General features: G+C 42.7%; 1 protein-coding gene and 1 long non-coding RNA gene across 3 annotated transcripts in view; one reads left to right on the forward strand and one right to left on the reverse strand.

Moving 5' to 3' along the window:
• DOK7 (docking protein 7) overlaps positions 1-23,902 on the forward strand; it is a 146,562-nt gene that overhangs the window by 56,193 nt on the left and 66,467 nt on the right. The window lies entirely within an intron of this gene.
• Positions 1-23,902, reverse strand: part of LOC130352988 (uncharacterized) — an 88,133-nt gene that overhangs the window by 993 nt on the left and 63,238 nt on the right. The window contains exon 3 of the long non-coding RNA XR_008888432.1: positions 33-126. This is a non-coding gene — a long non-coding RNA (uncharacterized LOC130352988). The remainder of the gene's footprint in view (positions 1-32; positions 127-23,902) is intronic.

Below are 23,902 nucleotides of genomic sequence, written 5' to 3' on the forward strand. Positions count from 1 at the left end.
TGCAGTAAAAACAACAAAAAATGTATATTTACCTTAGCCAATTCCCAACTGCTGCCACTGTGATGCTGCATAGTCCCTTCTGCTGTCCTCAATGTCCTCATGGTGGCAGAAACTGCAGAATCACTTCTGAGTCAATCAAAATGAAAACAAAATGTCAAAAGTACCAGGAAGAGGAGGGCAACAGCATCAGAGCGGTAGTGACGGGGGGATCAGGGGAGGTGAGTATGCAGTATTTGTTGTTTTTACTACATATCAAAACAATTATGTTTTCCCCCAAAAAACTTAAATGCCTCATGGTCTCAAAAAGGCAACAGTGATACGAGCCGCAACCAACAAATAAAAACATTTAGCAAAAACAAGTGTTGTGATATTTATTTTAGGGCACATGAATGTCATAGAGGGATCTCTTCTATGTGTCAGGTGAGCCACTCTAGCTTCTGCTCTTGTGGACTCATCATGTCTATGTACTAAGTAAGTGCCCATTGCAGGGTAGATGTGTGGATTTACACTCCATCCCTAGAAATAGGGCAAGAGAATTGTGATCGCCTTGCTGATTACTTCTTAGAAAAGGGTTTCCTCCATGTGATAACCCCTTTGGCCAGATTTCCATGAGAATAATATGGCTGTATTTTGGCATCTGTATTATTGCCTCAAGTCCTGGCCTGACTGCAGGTCTGATGACCCAGACTGACAGCTGTCACTTTAAGTCATCAGACACATGGTTGGGCTGGGACTTGCTGCCGTATTACGCTCATGTGAAACCAACCTTAAATTATGTATATCTTTAAGATAATGTATGTTGTATTATGGATCTATATGGGCGTTTCGAGTCTGGCATGCTTACCAAATGGGGCCTGCTTCCTCAATAGGCTCTATACATTTGGAAAATTCATTGTATGATAACAATACAGCCAAGCGTTGCTAATGACAGGATTAGTCTTTTAACGTTGTACAGCTTGCTACAGATTGCATTTCACCCCATCCCTCTCCTCGCACAGAAAGAGGCCTTCTACCCAGTAAACAGCTGCGTGGTATTACACTGATGCATGCCACATATAACTGAGCTGCCAAATGTTTGTAGCATTAACTCAGCTCCAAGACATGACGGAGATGTAGAACGGCTACAGCAGGATTTCTGAATCAGGATTTTAACCTTTTGCAAGGACGGAATATGTACATTGATAAAACCTCACAAGAACATCTCCACTCCGATTAGAAAACTACCCAACGAGAAGTCAACTAAATCATCATATGCATATAACTTTTAAGTAATAAAACTATATGACCACCATAAATTCAATGTTACAGGCACCTAGACTTACTTTAATATTGTAATCATAAGACAATGTGCTCAATAAACTAGAATGTGACTTTATCAACAATTTAATTTAACGTAATAAATGTGTTAATCAGAGCAAACCAGCAATCTATTATGTATAACCTGGTACTTATTACATATAACCAGTAAGCTATTACGTATAACCAGAAATCTATTATGTATAACCAGCAATCAATTATATATAACCAGCATTCTATTACATATAACCAGGAATCTATTACATATAACCCGAAATCTATTACGTATAATCACCAATCTGTTACGTATAACCAGCAATCTATTACATATAACCAGGAATCTATTACATATAACCAGCACTCTATTACGTATAACCAGCAATGTATTACGTATAACAGCAATGTATTACGTATAACAGCAATCTATTACGTATAACAGCAATCTATTACATATAACCAGCAATCTATTATGTATAACCAGCAATCTATTACGTATAACAGCAATCTATTACGTATAACCAGCAATCTATTACGTACAACAGCAATCTATTACGTATAACAGAAATCTATTCATATAACCAGGAATCTATTACGTATAACCAGCAATCTATTACATATAACCAGGAATCTATTATATATAACCAGCATTCTATTACATATAACCAGGAATCTATTACATATAACAAGGAATCTATTACGTATAATCATCAATCTGTTACGTATAACCAGCAATCTATTACATATAACCAGGAATCTATTACATATAACCAGCAATCTATTACGTATAACCAGCAATCTATTACGTATAACAGCAATCTATTACGTATAACAGCAATCTATTACGTATAACAGCAATCTATTCATATAACCAGGAATCTATTACGTATAACCAGCAATGTATTACATATAACCAGCAATCTATTATGTATAAACAGCAATCTATTACATATAACCAGGAATCTATTACATATAACCAGCAATCAAGTACATATAACCAGCAATCCATTATATATAACCAGCAATCTATTACATACAACCAGCAATCTATTACGTATAACCAGCTATGTATTACATATAACCAGCAATCTATTTCATATTGTAACACTCACGTTTTAGAAGACAGAAACCCAGATCGCTACCCCTGGCATAGCTCGACCACACAGGCGGCTGAGGAGATGCGAGGCACAGGAGGGATAAGACAGCTCATTGTCAGGATAGCAGAAGGGCAGGCAGCACAGTAGCGTAGTCAGGAACGTAGCAAATGGTCAGTAGGCAGGCGGCAAGGAGCAAGGTCAGCTCACGGACCAAAGGATCAGATACACAGCAAGGCCATAACAGGAATGCTTTCTCTCAGGCTCAAGGCAACAAAGATCCGCCAGGGAAGCGAGGAGGGTAGAGGAATTTATCAATGAGGCACGGGGAATTACACTAATGAGCGCACTAGTCCTTTAAATCTTAAAGCTCCGACATGCGTATCCCCGTCCCCTAGGGGAGGCAGAGGCGGGGGCAGGAGAATAACCAGGTGAGTGACAGACTGGGGCTCGCATGTGGGTGCATCCCGCGATGCGAGTCCCAGCCCCGCCAGCACCAGGTAACGGGACCATGCACTCACGGCCAGCATGTGCGGCCGGAGCGCATAACGTAAGACATATAATCAGCAATTTATTACGTATAACCAGCAATCTATTCCATATAATTTTTATATCATAACTCAAGTCAATTAACCATCACAATATTTTATGGCAAGTGAAGAGTTTCTTATAATCTCACTACCCTGACAGTAAAGAATACTTCTCTGTAATGATATAGAAACTTTCTTTTACATATAGTTGATGCCCTTGATAGCCCTGGGTGTCTGTACATAGTTATAGGTAGCTTACACTTGCTATAGCTGTTGGTCAAACCTTCATTCAGCTAACAGCTATCTCACCCAATTCTCCCATACACATAAACACTTGGCTTGGCCCAAGCTTCAAACTAATTCAAATCCAGAATCTGGAATATAATACTTTCCTCTACTGTGTTAATATAGACATATTACTTATAAGCCATATAAAAGGTCAACAATAAATATGTTAATAGGGACAGGGTCCAATATTGACCTCTTTGATACCCCATTAATAATAGTTTAAAAAAAAACTATGGAGGAGGAGGGAGCCATCAGCCATAGAAATTCTTGCAGCCTATGAGACTCAATGCAGGCAGATGCAATGAGTACTTCCCTGTACTGTGCACATGCCACAAACCGGAAGATGCCTGCAGCCTGAGCTGCTTTGTTTATCTTAGGAATAGGTATAGGTTAGTATTCATTATATTGTCTATTGAGGAAAGAGAGTGCTATAACTGTATATAGCAGTGTATATTACTGTATAACTGACCATGAGGGGACACTATTAAGAACTTTAGATGCGTGTGGGGCCCTACCTAAGAGGGTACTGTCTGGCACTAAGGGATACTTTAATTGCATGCGAAGCACTAAGGAGACACTTTAGTTTTGTATGAGCACTATGGAGGAACATAAGTTGTGTATGAGACACCAAGAGAAAACTTTGGTTGTGTGTGGGACACATTAGAAGGATCCAGCATTTCATATGGCACATGGCAGCTGGGGCCCTGCTACAGATTTTGCATTGGGGCCCTTTTCGATAGCGGTTCTACCAGGACAATTAAAGCAGATCTACATTGATGCTATGAATCTACATATACTGGGACCTTGTCCATATAGCATGCCAATTATTGCTCTTTATGTGCACATAGACCAATGAGAAGAGGAGGGAGCTGGGGGTAAAACCAGAATGAATCAGCATCCCATGAAAATATATTTGATTGGTGTAGCTATAGGAGTGAAGATGTGCAGTAGCAGATGAACCCAGGTCCCGCTGCCTAAGTGGGCTCTTTGTCTCATAAGAAAGACACAAGTAATATAAGTGACATGGTAGGTTGGTGCCCTGTTATAGGTTTTGCACTGAGGCCCAAGAGTAAATCTTTGAACCTGTCTCCTGTATGCCACCATAGTTCTGCAAACTAAAATTAGTTTTAGTCAACATTGCAAATAAAGTAAGGCGTTAAACTATCACAAATTGTTGGTTTAGTTGTCTATGTCTGGAAATATTGTAGGTCAAGCAGAAATAACGTATTGAGAATAAATTAATTTGAAATGACAGGTAATAGCTATGTTAAGCAGCAATCATCACAATTATATTGTTGTTTACTACTGGTTATTCCTTTACCTATTACTTCAGATGTAGAAAGTATTCATTGCTATGAATAGTGTTGAGTGGCATAGGCCATATTCGAATTCACGATATTTCGCGAATATATGGACGAATATTCATCATATATTCGCTAAATTCGCATATTCATAATATTCGCGAAAATCCGCGTATGCGAAAATTAGCATATGCGAAAATTAGCACATACAAAAATTAGCATAAGCGAAAATTCGCATGCCAGTCTCACACAGTAGTATTAGAGCCTTCTTTACACCACACAAGCTGGAAGCAGAGAGGGATGATCACGGTGATGTGTACTGTGAAAAACTAAACAAAACGAATATTCGTAATTACGAATATATATAGTGCTATATTCGCAAATTCGCGAATATGCGGTATTCGCGTGCAACACTAGCTATGAATTTCGATTCCATGATAAGGATATGGTGAGCAGTGAGGCCGAAGACATAATAACATCAGACATCATGTTCTGTGGTCTATAGAAATGTCCCCATGAAAAACAAATATTTTAGTTTTTTTTTTATTATGCACACAGTCATTTTATTACTTTTGGATTTTTTATGATTCAGAAAGGTCTTTTTTTATATACAAAAGTACAAATGTAAAGAACGACAAGTAATACAGTACACATTTGTGGGCATATGGATTACAATAAAAAGTATTTTAGATGGGCTTTTCTTTATAAAGCAAAGACAAACTTGTTCTCATTACAACAGAGAAAATAAATCGCCATCAATAGAGCCAACATAGTACAAAAAAACAAACTGTAATGGCCAGTATAAAACCCTGATCACAGTTTGGTAGTTAGGTCAGTGTAAAATGAGCACTGTCAGTTTCAAAAACTTTTTATATGCTTTACATCTTGGCAGAACATAACCTTTCTAATGTACATTATAAAAAAGTATATCCTAGAAATCATGGCTTATAAAAAAAATACCACTAGGGTTCCCCATATTATCCAGAAAATAATCCTGTCTGGCTGCAGCATCATCTTTGTTCAAGATGAAGCACAGGCATAGACAAAGTCCAGGAACTCAGGGCAAGACTAACACTCCTCTGTGCTCACTCGTGTTGTAATGTCTGTATATTTGTATTTAGTATTTTCTGCTTTTTGTCCTGTTCAGACATTAGGCTTGTGTCTGAACAGTTTCTGTGTTTATTCTCCCTGGTTTTGGAAGAGGTAATGCTTCCAGCCCACTGGATCCCGGGTGGGGTAATTAAGACCCTAGTTCTGCTAGAACTCTCTGCTGGTAATTAGACCTGTACTCTGAACACGTCTTGTTTAAGATGCACCTTAGCTATGTCTGTTTGAACACATTTATCCTGAGTTTTAACTATGCTTTTCTGTCCAGTTCAATATATAGATTTTAGTCTGCTTTGTTAGTACATTTGTCAGGTTTTAGTATTTGTGTATGTTCATTCTGCATTTGCTTTGTGTTGCCTTAGTCTGTATTCATAGTGTGTGTGTTTTGTCGGCCCTGTTTTGACCTTCTTTGATCCTACAACTCCAAAGGTAGTTCTGTGCCTTGTGCTAATCCGTCTATCTAGGAGTAAGCGAGTCTTCTGCCTGTACCCATGCTTGCTTGTATTTAGGATTTTTGTTTCCTCCTAGGCCAGAATCCTGATCACTAGGTTGAGAGTGGCCACTGGCTAGGAGCCTATTTGACTTTGGTATTGATGTCCCCCCCCCCCATGCTTGGAGGGCACTTCTAGTGTGTCCAGTGTGAACAGTGCTCTTGATTTTCTGACCCGTTTAGTGTTTTGACATTCAGTTAACCTGTTAATCCCCTGCATCTCCTGGTTTGTCTGCTGTAAACTTATCCCCATATCTAGTCTTGTTCATATTATCATATCTGCCGTTAATCTTGATTACGGTTTCTAAACTATATGTTAGTATGCTATATCCTGCCTTGTTTGTATTTATACATTGTTTTGTTGGTTCCGTTATGGTCCTGATTTGTTTCCCGACATGTACATTTAGTTTGACTCGTACGCCCATGCACTTTAGCGCAAGAAGGGACCGGCTCCAAGTTGTCGATCCGTCATTTAGTGCTCATGGGCAGGTAGGCAGGGAGAGTGGATTTAAGGGACAGCTTTAGGGTTTACTTCTCTCTGTCCCTTGCTCATGCCACCTGTGCTATCAGAATGCAGAATGAAAAAAGAGAGTAGGGGGATACAGAGCAGCCCGCAGTGATTGAATTAAGAGACTTTTTCCTTTTAAGGTGTTGTCCACTTTTTTGAAGGATCCCTTGATGACAAACTTATCACAAATAGTCCCTCTGCTATGATTACTAGTGATCAGATGTTATATGAAGGAACCTGGTAGTATGTGTACGGTATCCTTGCAGCACCACCACTGGGATATAAAGTATTACAGTTCTCGTTGAAATGAACTAGGTAACAGTGCAATGTAACACTCTTTGTAGCTGCTTTTTGCTTTGATTATTGGATGAGCATCGGGAACAGTGGATCACTCACTATGGACACTATGGATTCCCTAACAGGGTTATAAACAATAGACAAAAGTTTAGATTTATATCTTCTTTATATTCTCTTTAGTGGATAACATCTAAGCAAGTGGCACAAAGTGTTTCTGTCTATAACTGATTAACCCCCCCTAACAGTATTTGTTAGACTATAGTGAGTAACAAGAAAGAATGCTGACCATGTTCATTTTAGCCTTGGAACTTCAGTTATGTCAGCTATATGTACATACACTTAAGCCCTAAAAATAGTCTGCTGACTTACACTCAAACATTGCTGGTGCCAGCTTTCCCTGAAACCCTTAGTCGGTATTTCGTTTTCCCACATTATACTTGTTTATAGTTTGCTTATGTTTCTTACAAGTTTTGGTGCAACCCAATACTGTAGTGTATTTTTTAAAACTAAGAAACATTTTCTAGAAAAACTGATGACTGAGGTCCATTGAAGGTAGGGGTGTGAATCGCCAAGAATTTGGCGATTCGATTCGAATTGCGATACCAGTGTGGCGATTCGATATATCCCGACAGGTGACGATACATCGCGATATATCCCGATTCTGTCTAAAAAACAATGTCTTTTACACTTTTATTAAAACTTTATTTTTTTTTTTTTTTTATACACTTTATTAGTCTTTTAGGAATCATTAGATTCCTCAGACAGATGAATAGAGTTCTATTGAACTCCATTTATCTGCGATCCATTGATAGAGCCTGGTCCAGCCAGGCTCTATCAATGACAGAGCCACGGAGAGCAGGGAAGCAGAGGTAAGCCCTCCGGCTACCTCCACAGTGGATCGCCCGCCCGCGATCGCGCTGCGGGGGGGGCGATCTAGCCCACCAGGGAGCATACACATGTCCCTTTAGATGCCGCTGTCAGCTTTGACAGCGGCAATCTAAAGGGTTAATAGCCAGCCGCGGCGATCGCCGCATGCTGGCTATTAGCGGCGGCCCCCGGCTACTGAGAACAGCCGGGGGCTGCAGAGTATGGAGCGGGCACGAGTCGGGAGCCCGCTCCATATACACTGCAGAGCACTGCATGCTGGATATTAGCGGCGGTGATACATCAGCGGCCCCTGGATACTGAAATCAGCCGGGGGTCGCAGAGTACGGAGCCGGCACGAGTCGGAGCCCGCTCCATACACCCAGAGCGCTGCCGCGTCAGATCCGGCTGACAAAATGTGGAACTTGTATCTCCTGATGCCCGGGATATGCTGTTCCGGGGATCAGGAGATACAAATTCCACATCACTAAAAGAATCGATTCAAAAATATTTTGAATCGATTCAGTATCGGCAAGTGAAAAATCGCGATAATCGCGGGAATCGATTTTTTCTTACATCCCTAATTGAAGGCCAAACTCTCTGAAGGTGTTACATCTAAAATTCAACTAATTTCCAGGGATGGTTCTTATTATTAAGAATTGTAGGCTCTTATTTTCATTGTTTTATTTTATTCACTTTTCATTCTAATTTGTTAAAAAGCTAATTTTGTATCTGGTAAAATCTGGTGACCCATAAAATAACCATCCACATTAATGTTGACAACACACAGAAATACCACCATTCAAAGCAGTCACGGTTTACGCTGTGTAATGGGTCCATCATGACAACACTGCACCTGACAAAAGAATCAAAATAGTCAGGGTTCCTCCTAAACATTAATCACCTATACACTGAGCAGCTACCCAACACAGACACTTGTCATCAACCTTATGGGTTACCAAATCAAACCGGTTAGTTGCTACCATATGTCACATTGAATACTTTCCAGTTTCTTTGCTCTTGGTCCCGTGGTGGTCTCATGGCTGCTGTGGTGTGTGTGTGGGTTTGTCGGAGTTCCACTTTATGCTGGGTGGCATGCTGGCTGCTCCCATGCCTTTGTACTTGTGTGAGCAGAGGTCCAGAGGGGCCCATGCATGGTCCTGGCCCTACCTGGAGGCATCATGCTGCCCCTTCATTATTTTCAGGTTTTACCTGCTGGGAGAAGGGAGCATGTGATGGCGCACCTGATGTACTCATTCAGATCCTAATGTACTGTGGTGACTATGGGGTCAGATAGTGGAGCATTGCTTTTCTGCTGATCAGAAGATGAGTCTTCATCCAGACTCATGAGGGTAGGGCCCTGAGGGTAGGGCCCCTATGCCTACAGGGCCCCTTGGACTTCAGGGCCTATTCACAACTGCCATCGTTGTGACCTCTGTAGTAATTCCAATGAAAAGGCTATATGTATGTATCTTAATACATCTTAATATATCAGCGGTGGTCCAACCCGAAGGGACCCCCTGTGTTCTCCGGAACTGGATCTTGCCTCGCTCAGTGAGGAGCGTGTGTCATTTTCCGACTAGATGGCACACGCTCTATTAATTTCTATGGAAGCTCTGATAATGCCCAAGTGCTGGACTCAGGTCTCTTCGGAGTTCCCACAGAAATCACTGGGGCGCATGCCACCTACCGCACACGCTCCTCACTCAGAGCCGGTCCCGTTCCAGAGATCATGGGGGTTCCCACTGGTCAGACCCCCCGCGATCAGCTATTTATCCCCTATCTTGTGGATAGGGGAAAAGTTAATTTTGGCTGCAGAACCCATTTAAGCTGTATGACGAATGTTTGCTTATCTAACTATAATATATGGCATAATGTTGTTCAGATACTGAGCTCACAATCTAACATCCTCATCGGATTCATACCTATAACTATTAGGGCCATTTTTATAGAAAAACAACCTATTAGTATGTTTTTGTGTCAGTGTCAGAAGAAACCCAACCAACCACAAAGAGATAAGATGACTTCCATGCACATGTCGCCCATGCTCGTATTTAAAACCACAATACAATAATAACAATTTGACAATAGAAGAAGGTGCAAGAACTAATAGTTACTATTGGTTGTTTGTGTCATTGTGCTATTTTAGTTGGAAGTTAGAAGTTAAGAATTCAAAAAGTTCTACGTTTCACCACCCAATACTTCTGTTCTTTTATTGGCAATTTTCCTTGGAGTGTTCACTTAGAGATAACATCCATCCATCCATTGGCTGATTCATGAAACCTGAGTCACAAATTTCTTATCTTCCACGTCAGACAAATGTTGAGGTTCTTCGTCACAGCTTGGACTAAGATGTTCTGGGCCTATTTCCAGAACTTACCACCAGAGCATGATAAGCCAACATTGGATCCTATAACCTGTAAATATCTGTCTGACAACTGGTATAATCACTTAACACAAAAGCAGGGAACAAAAATGTTTGGGAATCCCAAAAAAGAATGTCTCCAGTTAGTGATCCTAGTGGTTCCTAAAGTCATTGTCCATTCTACATTGTCTTTGAGAGTCTTTCCCCCTCAACTGGAGACTTGCAATAATATTCAGAAACACTCCAGGCGTTCACAATAGCTAGTGCGAGTGGCCACACACGTCTGGATTTTGGCTTTGTGCTTCACATATCTCTGTATTGTTTTGCTTCTTTTTGGCAAATGCCCATGGCTGTCATATGATTGGGTGCTTGGAATTGTGTTCTATTTCAGATGTCATATAGATCTAGTGGTTAGAACAAGAACCCTCCTTGTTGGGTAGCATTGTAATGATATAATCATTTTAGAGGTGTTAACCCCTCAGTCCCACAAATACTTTTGGACACTTTTTCTTTAGAAATTGTTCTACGTTGGTTAAAGAGTAGCTCAAACCATCCGTATTTAATATATACCTATTGCTAAACTATTCCTAACCCCCTCCCTGCCTTGTAAACATTTTTTGTTACCTTATAAAGAGCTGATCTTCAGCTCATCTCCCTAGCTCTGCCAGAAGCCAACTTCCCCAGCAGGTGCAACGTTACTTCCGCCCTTACCTCATCTATGCTGCGCTCCTGTCGGGAGCGTGCATAGATGAGCGGCCAATAGCACGGCAGACTGCTCCGGGGTCTCGTCCTCCCTGTTTAGCAGTGAGTGTTATCCAGGGAGGAGGAGTATAGGAGCATCGCCCACCTGCCTTGCTCACCACCAAGTCTCGGGAGCAAAACAAAGTATGGGTAAGTGAAATAAGACCTCACCCGTACATGACATGTACAGTCCTGGAGCATCAGCGCAGCACTGAGATTCAGTGCCGCGCTGCCTCCAGACTGTACATGCCGGGGGCAGGCAGCCAATGAGGCAGCTGCGAGGCCAGGCAGCAAATGAGCGCAGCCCCGGCATTCACAGCGCTTACTCCCGAGCGAGCACAGGCTGAATGAATTAGGATCAATTACCTGGCCGGCATCTGTCCTAATTCAGTCGTGACGTCACGGCAGGCTGCAGGTTTTCAAATATAAAATACTCTATTTTAATAAAAAAATAAAATAAATAATGAATCTATATTAGAGATGTGTTGTAGTACATACCGTATTTATCGGCGTATAACACGCAATTTTTAGGCTAAAATTTTTAGCCAAAAGTCTGTGTGCGTGTTATCCGCCGATACACCCCCAGGAAAGGCAGGGGGAGAGAGGCTGTCGCTGCCCGCTTCTCTCCCCCTGCCTTTTCTGGGGTCTAGAGCACTGCTGTCGGCCCTTCTCACCCCCTGGTTATCGGCGCCGCTGCCCGTTCTGTCCCCCTGACTATCGGTGCCGGCGCCCCATTGCCGGCGCCGATAGGCAGGTGGAGAGAAGTGGCGCCGACAGCCAGGGGGAGAGAAGGGGCAGCGGCACCCATTGCCGGCGCCGCTGCCCCGTTGCCTCCCCCCATCCCCGGTGGCATAATTACCTGAGTCGGGTCCGCGCTGCTGCAGGCCTCCGGCGTGCGTCCCCGGCGTCGTTGCTATGCGCTGAACGGCGCATAGCAACGACGCAGGGGACGCACGCCGGAGGCCTGCAGCAGCGCGGACCCGACTCAGGTAATTATGCCACCGGGGATGGGGGGAGGCAACGGGGCAGCGGCGCCGGCAATGGGTGCCGCTGCCCCTTCTCTCCCCCTGGCTGTCGGCGCCGCTTCTATCCCCCTGGCTATCGGCGCCGGCACCGATAGTCAGGGGGACAGAACGGGCAGCGGCGCCGATAGCCAGGGGGTGAGAAGGGCCGACAGCAGCGCTCTAGACCCCAGGGAAGGCAGGGGGAGAGAAGCGGGCAGCGACGGCCTCTCTCCCCCTGCCTTTCCTGGGGGTATATCGGGGTATACACGCGCACACACGCACCCTCATTTTACCATGGATATTTGGGTAAAAAACTTTTTTTACCCAAATATCCTTGTTAAAATGAGGGTGCGTGTTATAGGCCGGTGCGTGGTACACCCCGATAAATACGGTAAGTACTACAACATATAAAAAAAAGGTTGGTGACAGTGCACATTTAAGGGCTAAAGGTTTTTTCCTCTTTTTATTTTTTATTCTTTGTTTTATTTACTTTATAAATACAACTATTTTTAGTTTGGTTAAGTATAAACCTTTTTGGGGGATATTATGAGAGCTGAACTGCAGTAACCCAGCACGGCCACTATACAATGTACGGCACTGTCTGCTTCTGGCTCAGTTTCTCTGTACTGCCACAGCTCTGACAAACAGCTCATAGGTCAAACAGCTCATAGGTGGGCGTGCCAGGTATTCACATCTCACCAATCTGATATTGATCTATTGATATACTATCTGTACTATGTGGATAGGGGATCAATTCATGTGGCTAGGTGATCAATTCATTTTTTTTCCTGAAAAATCCCTTTAATCGTTAAAAACTATACCTCTGATTTGATGTTTGAAAAAAGTCGTAACAATATAGGTAAAAAATGAGCTGGGACAAAGCTAAAACTTATCTCCTACATCTAAAATCTCAGCACAGATACGTTTATATCATCTGTGCACCGTTGAAACAGCAGCTGTATATAAGGACGTCAATAAAATGTGATTTTTTTTTACGATCGAGTTATATGGTTATTGCTTTAGTGCTTGTAAATTGAGTTTACTTAGTAAGAATAATTTATGAGTTTACTTTGATCCTAATTGCTATAGGGAAAATACAGGCAATTCATCGTGCTGAGAGCGGGGAAGACTAATGGAATACATAATACAGGGTACAGAAGTGTTTATTACTATGCATTACAATGTACTTAGGAGAACTTGTTTAACACTTGCGGAATTACTGTGAACAGCATGCCCTATGCAAACTGACTGTTTAGCTATTGTAAGACTGTTTATTAAAAGAAATATTCAGAATATAAAAGTGTTATTGAGGTATATGGCACGTCATCACTTTATCAGATTTATTTTTCTAACCGTGGGTAAAACTCTCCTTGTCCTATCAGCTGCTGTATGCTCCAGAGGACGTTGTGTAGTTCTTTCCATTCTGACCACTGTGTGCTCTGCTGCCACCTCTGTCAGTGTCAGGAACTGTCCAGAGGATGAGCAAATCCCCATAGAAAACCTCTCCTGCTCTGGACAATTCCTGACATGGACAGAGGTGTCAGCAGCGAGCGGTTTTTCGGAATTGCCTTAACCCCTTCAGGACGGAGCCCATTTTGGCCTTAAGGAGCGTTTTTTGCACATCTGACCACTGTCACTTTAAACATTAATAACTCTGGAATGCTTTTAGTTATCATTCTGATTCCGAGATTGTTTTTTCATGACATATTCTACTTTAACATAGTGGTAAATTTTTGTCGATACTTGCATCCTTTCTTGGTGAAAAATCCATAAATTTGATGAAAAATTTGAAAATTTAGCATTTTTCTAACTTTGAAGCTCTCTACTTGTAAGGAAAATGGATATTACGAATACATTTTTTTTTTTGGTTCACATATACAATATGTCTACTTTATGTTTGCATCATAAAAGTGACGAGTTTTTACTTTTGGAAGACACCAGAGGGCTTCAACGGTCAGCAGCAATTTTCCGATTTTTCACAAAATTTTCAAACTCAGTATTTTTCAGGGACCAGTTCAGGTTTGAAGTGGATTTGAAGGGTCTTCATATTAGAAATACCCCATAAATGACCCCATTATAAAAACTACACCCCCCAAAGTATTCAAAATGACATTCAGTCAGCGTTTTAACCCTTTAGGTGTTTCACAGGAATAGCAGCAAAGTGAAGGAGAAAATTCACAATATTCATTTTTTATACTCACATGTTCTTGTAGACCCAATTTTTGAATTTTTACAAGGGGTAAAAGGACAAAATTTTTACTTGTATTTGTAGCCCAATTTCTCTCGAGTAAGCACATACCTCATATGTCTATGTAAAGTGTTCGGCGGGCGCAGTAGAGGGCTCAGAAGGGAAGGAGCGACAAGGGGATTTTGGAGAATACGTTTTTCTGAAATGGTTTTTGGGGGGCATGTTACCTTTAGGAAGCCCTTATGGTGCCAGAACAGCAAAAAAAAAACACATGGCATACCATTTTGGAAACTAGACCCCTCGGGGAATGTAACATGGGATAAAGTGAGCCTTAATACCCCACAGGTGTTTCACGACTTTTGCAAATGTAAAAAAAAAAAAAAAAATTTTACCTAAAATGCTTGTTTTCCCAAAAAATGTTTATTTTTAAAAAGGGTAATAGCAGAAAATACCCCTAAAAATTTGAAGCCCAATTTCTCCCGATTCAGAAAACACCCCATATGGGGGTGAAAAGTGCTCTGCTGGCGCACTACAGGTCTCGGAAGAGAAGGAGTCACATTTGGCTTTTTGAACGCAAATTTTTCTCTGGGGGCATGCCGCATTTAGGAAGCCCCTATGGTGCCAGAACAGCAAAAAAAAAAACCCACATGGGAAACTAGACCCCTCGGGGAACGTAACAAGGGGTTAAGTGAACCTTTATACCCCACAGGTGTTTCACGACTTTTGCATATGTAAAAAAAAAAATTATTTTTTACCTAAAATGCTTGGTTTCCCAAAAATTTTACATTTTTAAAAAGGGTAAAAGCAGAAAATACCCCCCAAAATTTGTAACACAATTTCTCCCGAGTACGGCGATACCCCATATGTGACCCTAAACTGTTGCCTTGAAATACGACAGGGCTCCAAAGTGAGAGCGCCATGCGCATTTGAGGCCTAAATTAGGGATTGCATAGGGGTGGACATAGGGGTATTCTACGCCAGTGATTCCCAAACAGGGTGCCTCCAGCTGTTGCAAAACTCCCAGCATGCCTGGACAGTCAACGGCTGTCCGACAATACTGGGAGTTGTTTTGCAACAGCTGGAGGCTCCGTTCTGGAAACAGTGGCGTACCAGACGTTTTTCATTTTTATTGGGGAGGGGAGGGGGGCTGTGTAGGGGTATGTGTATATGTAGTGTTTTTTACTTTTTATTTTATTTTTTGTGTTAGTGTAGTGTTTTTAGGGTACAGTCGCACGGGCGGGGGTTCACAGTAGTTTCTCGCTGGCAATTTGAGCTGCAGCAGAAAGTTTGCGGCAGCTCAAATTTGCAGCCAGATACTTACTGTAATCCTCCGCCCATGTGAGTGTACCCTGTACGTTCACATTGGGGGGGGGGGACATCCAGCTGTTGCATAACTACAACTCCCAGCATGCCCGTTGGCTGTCGGTGACTGCTGAGAGTTGCAGTTTTGCAACAACTGTAGGCACACTGGTTATGTATCACTGAGTTTGTGACCTAACTCAGTGTTTCACAACCAGTGTGCCTCCAGCTGTTGCAAAACTACAACTCCCAGCATGTACGGTGCATGGTGTACGGTGACTGCTGAGAGTTGTAGTTTGCAACAGCTGGAGGCACCCCGGTCGTGAAACACTGAGTTAGGTAAAAAAAAAACTCTGAGTTTCACAACCAGTGTGCCTTCAGCTGTTGCAAAACTACAACTCTCAGCAGTCACCGACAGCCAACGGGCATGCTGGGAGTTGTAGTTATGCAACCAGCAGATGCACCACTACAACTCCCAGCATGCACTTTAGCTGTTTGTGCAAGCTGGGAGTTGTAGTTAGACAACAGCTGAAGGTACACTTTTCCATAGAAAGAATGTGCCTCCAGCTGTTGCAAAACCATAAGTCCCAGCATGTCCATAAGGGAATGCTGGGAGTTGTGGTGGTCTGCCTCCTGCTGTTGCATAACTACAGCTTCCAGCATGCCCTTTTTGCATGCTGGGAGCTGTTGCTAAGCAACAGCAGGAGGCTGTCACTCACCTCCAACGATCCAGACGCTGCAGGTCGGTCCCGCCGCCGCAGCTGCTCCTGGGGCCCCGATCCCAACAGGGGCGCCGGGGATCGGGGTCCCCAGCACCCGGGGTGCACGTCCCGCACCCGCTCACGTCCTCCAGAAGAGGGGCGGAGCGGGAGTGACACCCGCAGCAGGCGCCCTGATTGGTCGGCCGGTAATCCGGCCGACGAATCAGGGCGATCGTGAGGTGGCACCAGTGCCACCTCACCCCTGCAGGCTCTGGCTGTTCGGGGCCGTCAGAGACGGCCCCGAACAGCCAGTAATTCCGGGTCACCGGGTCACTGGAGACCCGATTGACCCGGAATCGCCGCAGATCGCTGGACTGAATTGTCCAGCGATCTGCGGCGATCGCCGACATGGGGGGGCATAATGACCCCCCTGGGCGATATGCCGGGATGCCTGCTGAACGATTTCAGCAGGCATCCGGCTCCGGTCCCCAACCGGCTAGCGGTGGGGGCCGGAATTCCCACGGGCGTATGGATACGCCCTCGGTCCTTAAGGACTCGGGATTCAGGGCGTATCCATACGCCCTATGTCCTGAAGAGGTTAAAGGGGTACTCCGTTGGAAAAAAAAATGTTTTTATTCAACTGGTGCCAGAACGTTAAACAGATTTGTAAATTATTTCTATTTAAAAATCTTAACCCTTATAGTACTTATTAGCTGCTGTATACTACAGAGGAAGTTCTTATATTTTTGAATTTCTTTTCTGTCTGACCCCAGTGCTCTCTGCTGACACATCTGTCCATGTCAGGAACTGTCCAGAGTAGAAGCAAATCCCCATAGAAAACCTCTCTTGCTCTGGACAGTTCCTGACATGGAAAGAGGTGTCAGCAGAGAGCACTGTGGACAGACAGAAAAGAAATTCAAAAAATAACTTCCTGTGTAGTATACAGCAGCTGATAAGTAGTGGAAGCATTAAGATTTTTAAATAGAAGTAATTTACAAATCTGTTTAAAGGGGCATTCCAGGCAAAAACTTTTTTTTTATATATCAACTGGCTCCGGAAAGTTAAACAGATTTGTAAATTACTTCTATTAAAAAATCTTAATCCTTCCAATAGTTAATAGCTTCTGAAGTTTTCTGTCTAACTGCTCAATGATGATGTCACGTCCCGGGAGCTGTGCATGATGGGAGAATATCCCCATAGGAGCTGGACAGCTCCCGGGAAGTGAGTCATCAGAAAGCAGTTAGACAGAAAACAGCAACTCAACTTCGGAATCTAATAACTATTGGAAGGATTAAACTTTCCGGAGCCAGTTGATATATATAAAAAAAAGTTTTGGCCTGGAATACCCCTCTAACTTTCCGTCACCAGTTTATAAAAAAAATAATAATAATTGTTTTCCTCCAGAGTACCCCTTCAAGTCCCATGCAAGTCTGTGGGGCTTCCAGCAGTTCCGTAGGCTGCATACTTTAGCAGTAGGCTATGGAATTGCTGTATCCTGTACCGTTGCAACAAATTTGTAGTTAAACTTTAAGGAACTCTTCTCCCCATCACACACACTGTGTGTACTTGACCAGCGATGCATACAGCATTGCCTGTCACTGACTACAAAACAGTATTGATGCATATATTACTGTACACACTGCTGCTAACAGTACAGGAGCAGGGACTTCTATCTTTGACAGGAGTCATTGCTCCGATACCTATTACCACTGCTGCACTACACCAATAGGGGTGCTATGAAGAAAAAGAAGTATCTCAGAACGTAGATAAATAGCAGGCAGTTCAAACAGTTGGGCGGAATTGTGAATCTCCGACAGATTTCTGGTGCACATTGGATAGAATTAACATTGGACAGATATCTGGCACATCGCAGCTAATCGGACAATACAACAGCTTTAGTAAGTGCTCTACACCAGAATAAGAACAGGTAAAAAACCAGGACGGAGAGTCCTACAGAGAGACTGTGCAAGGATAGGCAAAATTCTACCAACTATGTACAAAGTCCCGGACATACCATAGAGCAATGATTCCAAACCAGTGTACCAACAGCTGTTGCAAAACTACAAATCCCAGCATGCCCGGGAGGTGTAGTTTTGCGACCAGTGGTAACTTTTTCAGTACTTTGACTACAGTAGCTCTTCTGTGGGATTGGACCAGATGGTCTCCGTTCCCCACACACACATCAATAAGCTTTGGAGATCCATAACCCTGCCCTGTTTCTCCATTGTCCTTGCTTGGACCACTTTTAGTAGGTACCACTAACTGTTACACAACAGGAACACCCCTACAAGACCTTCTGTTTTGGAGATGCTCTGACCCAGTCATTTAGCCACCATAATTCGGCATTTGTCAAAGTGCTTGTTAGAAGGTTGAAACTAAAACTGTGAAAGAATACAACATTTTTCCCACCATCCCTGTAATAAACGTGCTCACTCCTGTGCCACATCTGGTCCCTGCAAAGCACTGCTGGAAGCATTCTGGAGTTTCTTTGACAATCAGCTCTGCTCAGTGCACAGCTGTGTGTCATATTGCTGACCAATCAGGAGGTGGAGGTGCCGGGCCAATCAGTTGCATCACCAGCACCCACACCTCATGAGTAGTGTTGAGCGGCATAGGCCATATTCGAATTCGCGAATATTCGCGAATATATGGGCGAATATTCGTCATATATTCGTGAATATTCGCATATTCGCAATATTTTTGTTTTATTTTCGCATATGCGTATATTTGCGTATGCGAAATTAGCATATTAAAAATTAGCATAAACGGAAATTCGCATATGCGAAAATTAGTCTCACCAGTCTCACACAGTTGTATTAGAGCCTTCTTTACACCACACAGGCTGGAAGCAGAGAGGGATGATCACTGTGATGTGTACTGTGAAAAAAAATAAAAATAAAAAACGAATATTCGTAATTACGAATATATAGTGCTATATTCGCGAATTTGCGAATATGCGATATTCGCGAATAAAATTCGCAATGCGAATATTCGCGAGCGACACTACTCATGAGACAGGATACTGTATATTACCAGCAGCTGTGTTGCTGCCATACCCATTAGTGTTCTTCTTGGAAGCCTCACTAGCATTCTGTGTTCTACTCAGCCTTCCATGGATTCTGAACATTTGCCTGTTCCCTGACCTTGCCTTTTGCCTTCTGACTTCTTGGACCTGACGTTGCTCTCTAGGTTTGACCCTTGCTTGTCCTGACTCTGGTTGGTGATTCTGTACTATGCTGCCCTGTCAGTTTCTGACTCCTGACTTGTCCCTGATCAACCCTGTGTCTACTGGTTTTGTAATTTATCTGCTTGTGCGTTGCTGACCTGGCTTGTCTGACTTCCCTTTTGTCCCGTGTACTTAGCCCATTGAAGGGATCGGTGCCCAGTTGGGGGCCTCAGTTTAGAGCGGATCGTCCAAGTAGGTGGGGACAGTGGACACGACTGCCACTCTCCTTAAAAGACTGCAGGGCTAGGACAATTGTTTACACTGTGTTTTGTGCAGTTTTTCCCTTGACACCTTTCTTAGCAGGGGGTACTGCAGATTGTTTAATTATACCTTTATTGCCTGTGCTTGTGTTATTATGTTTCAGTTCATACCCAGGCATCATGTAGCTTTGAGGTCAGAGAGCTAGGGATAGCAGGAGAAGGTCTAAGCTAGACTTGAATTGGGGTGTTTGGGGGCAGGTTAGGTTACCATTTCCTGGGTGGGCTCCCATGCCCATATATATTGGGCATTTCTCCTTCTAGTCTAGGGTTGTGTAGTGCTGTGAAAACAGTACAGCAAAGATAACTGAGTGTGTTTCTTGGCCTGTGTAAGGTGCTGCCACTGTTCCAATGGGGATTGAGAGACTGTCTTGGTGTAGCAGAACGATAAAGTTTGAAGTAAAGCTTAGAGAGGCTACGAAGTGCATGTGCTGTTTGAGCCTAAGCATAAGTGGTTTACATGGTTTCCACCCATTATGGCTGCAGTGACAGCTAGGTCAGAGGACTCCAGGTACAAGGGGGGACCACCAAAACATCAGTGACATCCAATTGAACTGCAGTGGTACAGTGCTGGATTGCAAAGTGTCGCACCCTGATGTAGGGTGTGCAGACTAGAGAGTCAGTAAATGTGTCCCTGGTCATAAAACACTGCAATACGAAGTTGGTGTTTAAAATTACCGATTTAACTTTGAAAAAAAAAAAAAAAAAATATATATATATATATATATATATATATATATATATATATATACAAAAATGTTATGGCTTTTGGAAATGCAGTGATGAAAAAAACTAAAATTAAAGCCACATTGGGAGTTAATCAGTATACAATGTATTCAACACATTAAGTTAATCTACCCTGTGAGGAAGAGTTCCCTTAATAAGACATGTCCTGTCTTCTAGACTGTGAGGCGTCCTCCGTAATCGCCCTGGTGAGCAGTTAATGCAACTTTAGTTGTTGCTAGTGTATACCTTTACAGTGTTGTTGTTACCACTCTTCATATTTAGGCCATATAAAACACAAATAGAAATGGTGAATTATGTGCTGCGGTCATCTAACCTATGTACAACACAGTAACAAACATTACTAATTATACTGGACTGTCATGTGGTTGGCAAAGCTTGTTACTTTATTTAAGCATGGTAGCTCGAATAGTTGAGATAACTCCTAGAAGGTAAATGAGATGAACATCTATTTCCCTGTTGTGACCAGGGATCATGACTGATATGTTTGGGTTTACATTTTCTGGTGAGACTGATCCACTCTATCTGGAATCTGGAAATGATGGTGCAACTGTAGATAACTAAGTCCCCCTCCCATGTCTTACTCACAGGAAGATGAGATATGAGGAGCTGTTTGGCAACTCCTCCTAGTAGAGAGTTATCAATGACTGTTTTTTTTACCAAATGGCATGGTAGGTTCTATAAAAAAAAAAAAAAAAAACAGTCATTGATAGCTCTCTACTAGGAGGAGTTGCCAAACAGCTCCCCATATCTCATCTTCCTGTGAGCGCTCCCATCATGCGTCAGAACTAAAGATGCCATGACCCGTGACCTGGACCCCAGAACGCTTTGACACCAGCGCTGCGGTGAGTTCATATACGCTTCTTTGTTGGTTTGCTAGTTTGATACTTTACCTTAGTGTATGCACCCCCCAGGTGTCACATATATTGGATTGCTGAGGACTGTTGTTGGCTCTGCTTACGCACATGTACAGAGGATAAAGTTGTTGCTAGGATTCTGCTTAGTGTGCCCTCTCCTTTCTGTTTTTTTTCTACAGTTTTTATTAAAAAAACAACATTTGACTTTGATCGACAAAATGCCATTTTGTTAGCAATGAGGATTAAAGAGTAAAAAATGCTGGGTATCTGGCGCAATCCACCTCAGTAAAGTTGTTCCAAGCAAGAGTTGGTTAAAAGTATCTTTAATAGCCAGAGGACACAGACACGTTTTGAGGTGGCAACCTCTTTCTCAATGTGAATATGGCTTAACACAGAATGATACAGGTTACCAGTTAAAAAGCACTAAAAAACGGCGCCAAACATTTGCTGACGTCAGGGGGCAGGGATACCTGCCGTCACAGGTTACATAAAAAGATTCAGATTAAATTAAAACTGGTAGTATATGTAGGTATGTGGAAATCATGAAAAATGCTTATAAAAAGCTTGCCTCAAGAGAAATTCTGAAGTGGACATGGTGTGAGAGGGTTAATGACAATGCACGTAGTGAGTGTTGCACATCCTGCGCTGGGTGGCCGTCGGGTCCTAAATAAATAGTTTGCATGATTTAAGGTTGCATTTAAAGCAACCTGGGGTTTTATTATATTTCCTTGTGTTATTGTTGGTTTTTTTTCTTCTTTAAGGCGGCTCAGGGCCAAGGTATTTTTGATTGTGGTGGCTCTCCTATAGGTGATCCTAGGATTTTTAGGAATAATCTCCTTTAGAAAGGGGTCATGAAGGAGGATGTTCCAGTGTTTGTTCATTACGTTGCGTATCAGGTGATGCGATGCTGTGTATCTTGTAATAAAGTTTAGTTGGTACTCATCAGGTTTTTGAGCTTGGGTCTGTTCAGAAGCACCAGGTGAGAGGTATTTCTGCTGGGTCTTGTTGTTATTGTTAAGGGTGCAGAGTTTTTCTTGATGTTTAGAGCTTTGTAATATGCTGCTTTGATGATGCTATTTGGGTAGCCTTTATCCTTTAGACGTCTTTTGATGATTTTACTTTGTATGATGTAGTCGCTGATTTTTGAGATGTTTCTTTGTACCCTGAAGAACTGCCCGAAGGGGATGTTAAGTTTCCACTTTTTGTAATGATTACTAGAGAAATCCAAGAGGCTATTACAATCCACTTCTTTAAAGTAAGTGGTTGTAATAATCGTCTTTCCTTCCGATGACAGTTCCAGGTCTAAATATTCAATTTTATGTGTCTCGCATTTAACCGGTTAGTTTCAAGTTCCAGGTATTGTTGTTTAGGTGTCTTGTAAAGTCCTGGAATGCTTCAACGGAACCATTCCAGATAAACAGTAGATCATCAATGTACCGTTTGTACATGACGATATTATTTTGCTAAGGGTGGTCAGTATAAATGAAATGGTTTTCAAAGGCGCCAATGTATAGATTCGCAAATGATGGTGCCCATAGCCGTTCCAGTTTTTTGAAGCTATAGGGCTGTATTGAACTTGAAGTAGTTGTGATGCAGTATGAAATTAATGCTATCCAAAATAAACTGTTTTTGTTCAGGGGGCATGTGGTGGTCTGATCCTAAGACTTTCTTGATGTCCAGGCCTAGCTGGTGTGGGATATTGGAGTATAAAGCCGATACATCCAATGTAGCCCAATAAACAATAAAACACATTAGTCAATTAGTGTCATGTACAGTAGGATATGGAACGGTGCATAGTGTGCACAAATATAAAGAACGTGAAATCTTGTCCACTGAGAAGTAGGAAGGAGATTAGTAGAGGGGTATGCAATGTGGATGAAAACCAGTGAAGCAATAGACTGCTACTCAATAAAGGGAAAAGCTATGAAAAATAGGGGGGCAATAAGTGGACGATATCCAGGGATCCCAAACCGCCATAAACCTCTCAACCGAGTCATCACAGATTGCCGAGAGTTTCTCATTAAGCATAATAACATTAATACGGGAAATGAAAGGAGGCAGATCTTGGGTAAGTTGTTTCCATTGTGATGCAATGTAAATACGTGCTGCCAGCAAGATATGTTGAGCCAAGCTGTATATGCGATTGGGCATTCTACCAGGCCTATGGCCCAGGAGGCAGGACACAGGAATGGCAGGCACCGTACATGGAAGCATATCAGTCAACAGTGTCAACAGTTGCTGCCAAAATGAGGCTACTACCGGGCAACTCCACCAGGTGTGGTACATCGTACCCCTAGCACCGCAAGCCCTAAAGCAAAAGGAGGAGCCTCAAAGGGGGTCGGGGTGACCTCGAACAATCCAGCACCTAGGGAGGCAAAAAAGGACAAAATTTGGAGGGCTCTAAAACATTCTCGAGGTGGGACCGAGTTAATTGGGGTTATATTTTAAAGGTGGCCATATACATTAGATAAAAGTAGGCTGATGATTGAACAAACCTGATGGTTCAGGAAAGGTCTTTCGTCTGACTATTGGCTGAAAGTTTCAAACCCTGGGGACTTCTTTTAAAACAATGACAGCCTGTGGTCAGTGGGCTAAAGTGATCACTCTTTGTTAAGTGTTATCAGATGAATGATTGGGGAGAGAAGGATTGGGCATGTTGGATTTCAACAGCTCAATCCTTTAGTTCTCAGAGAGATAAACCATCACCAGACTAGAAGAGCCTGGCAGCAGCTTTCTTAATCTCTCTCC

The sequence above is a fragment of the Hyla sarda genome, chromosome 1, assembly GCF_029499605.1.
Source record: "Hyla sarda isolate aHylSar1 chromosome 1, aHylSar1.hap1, whole genome shotgun sequence".
Lineage (NCBI taxonomy): Eukaryota > Metazoa > Chordata > Amphibia > Anura > Hylidae > Hyla > Hyla sarda.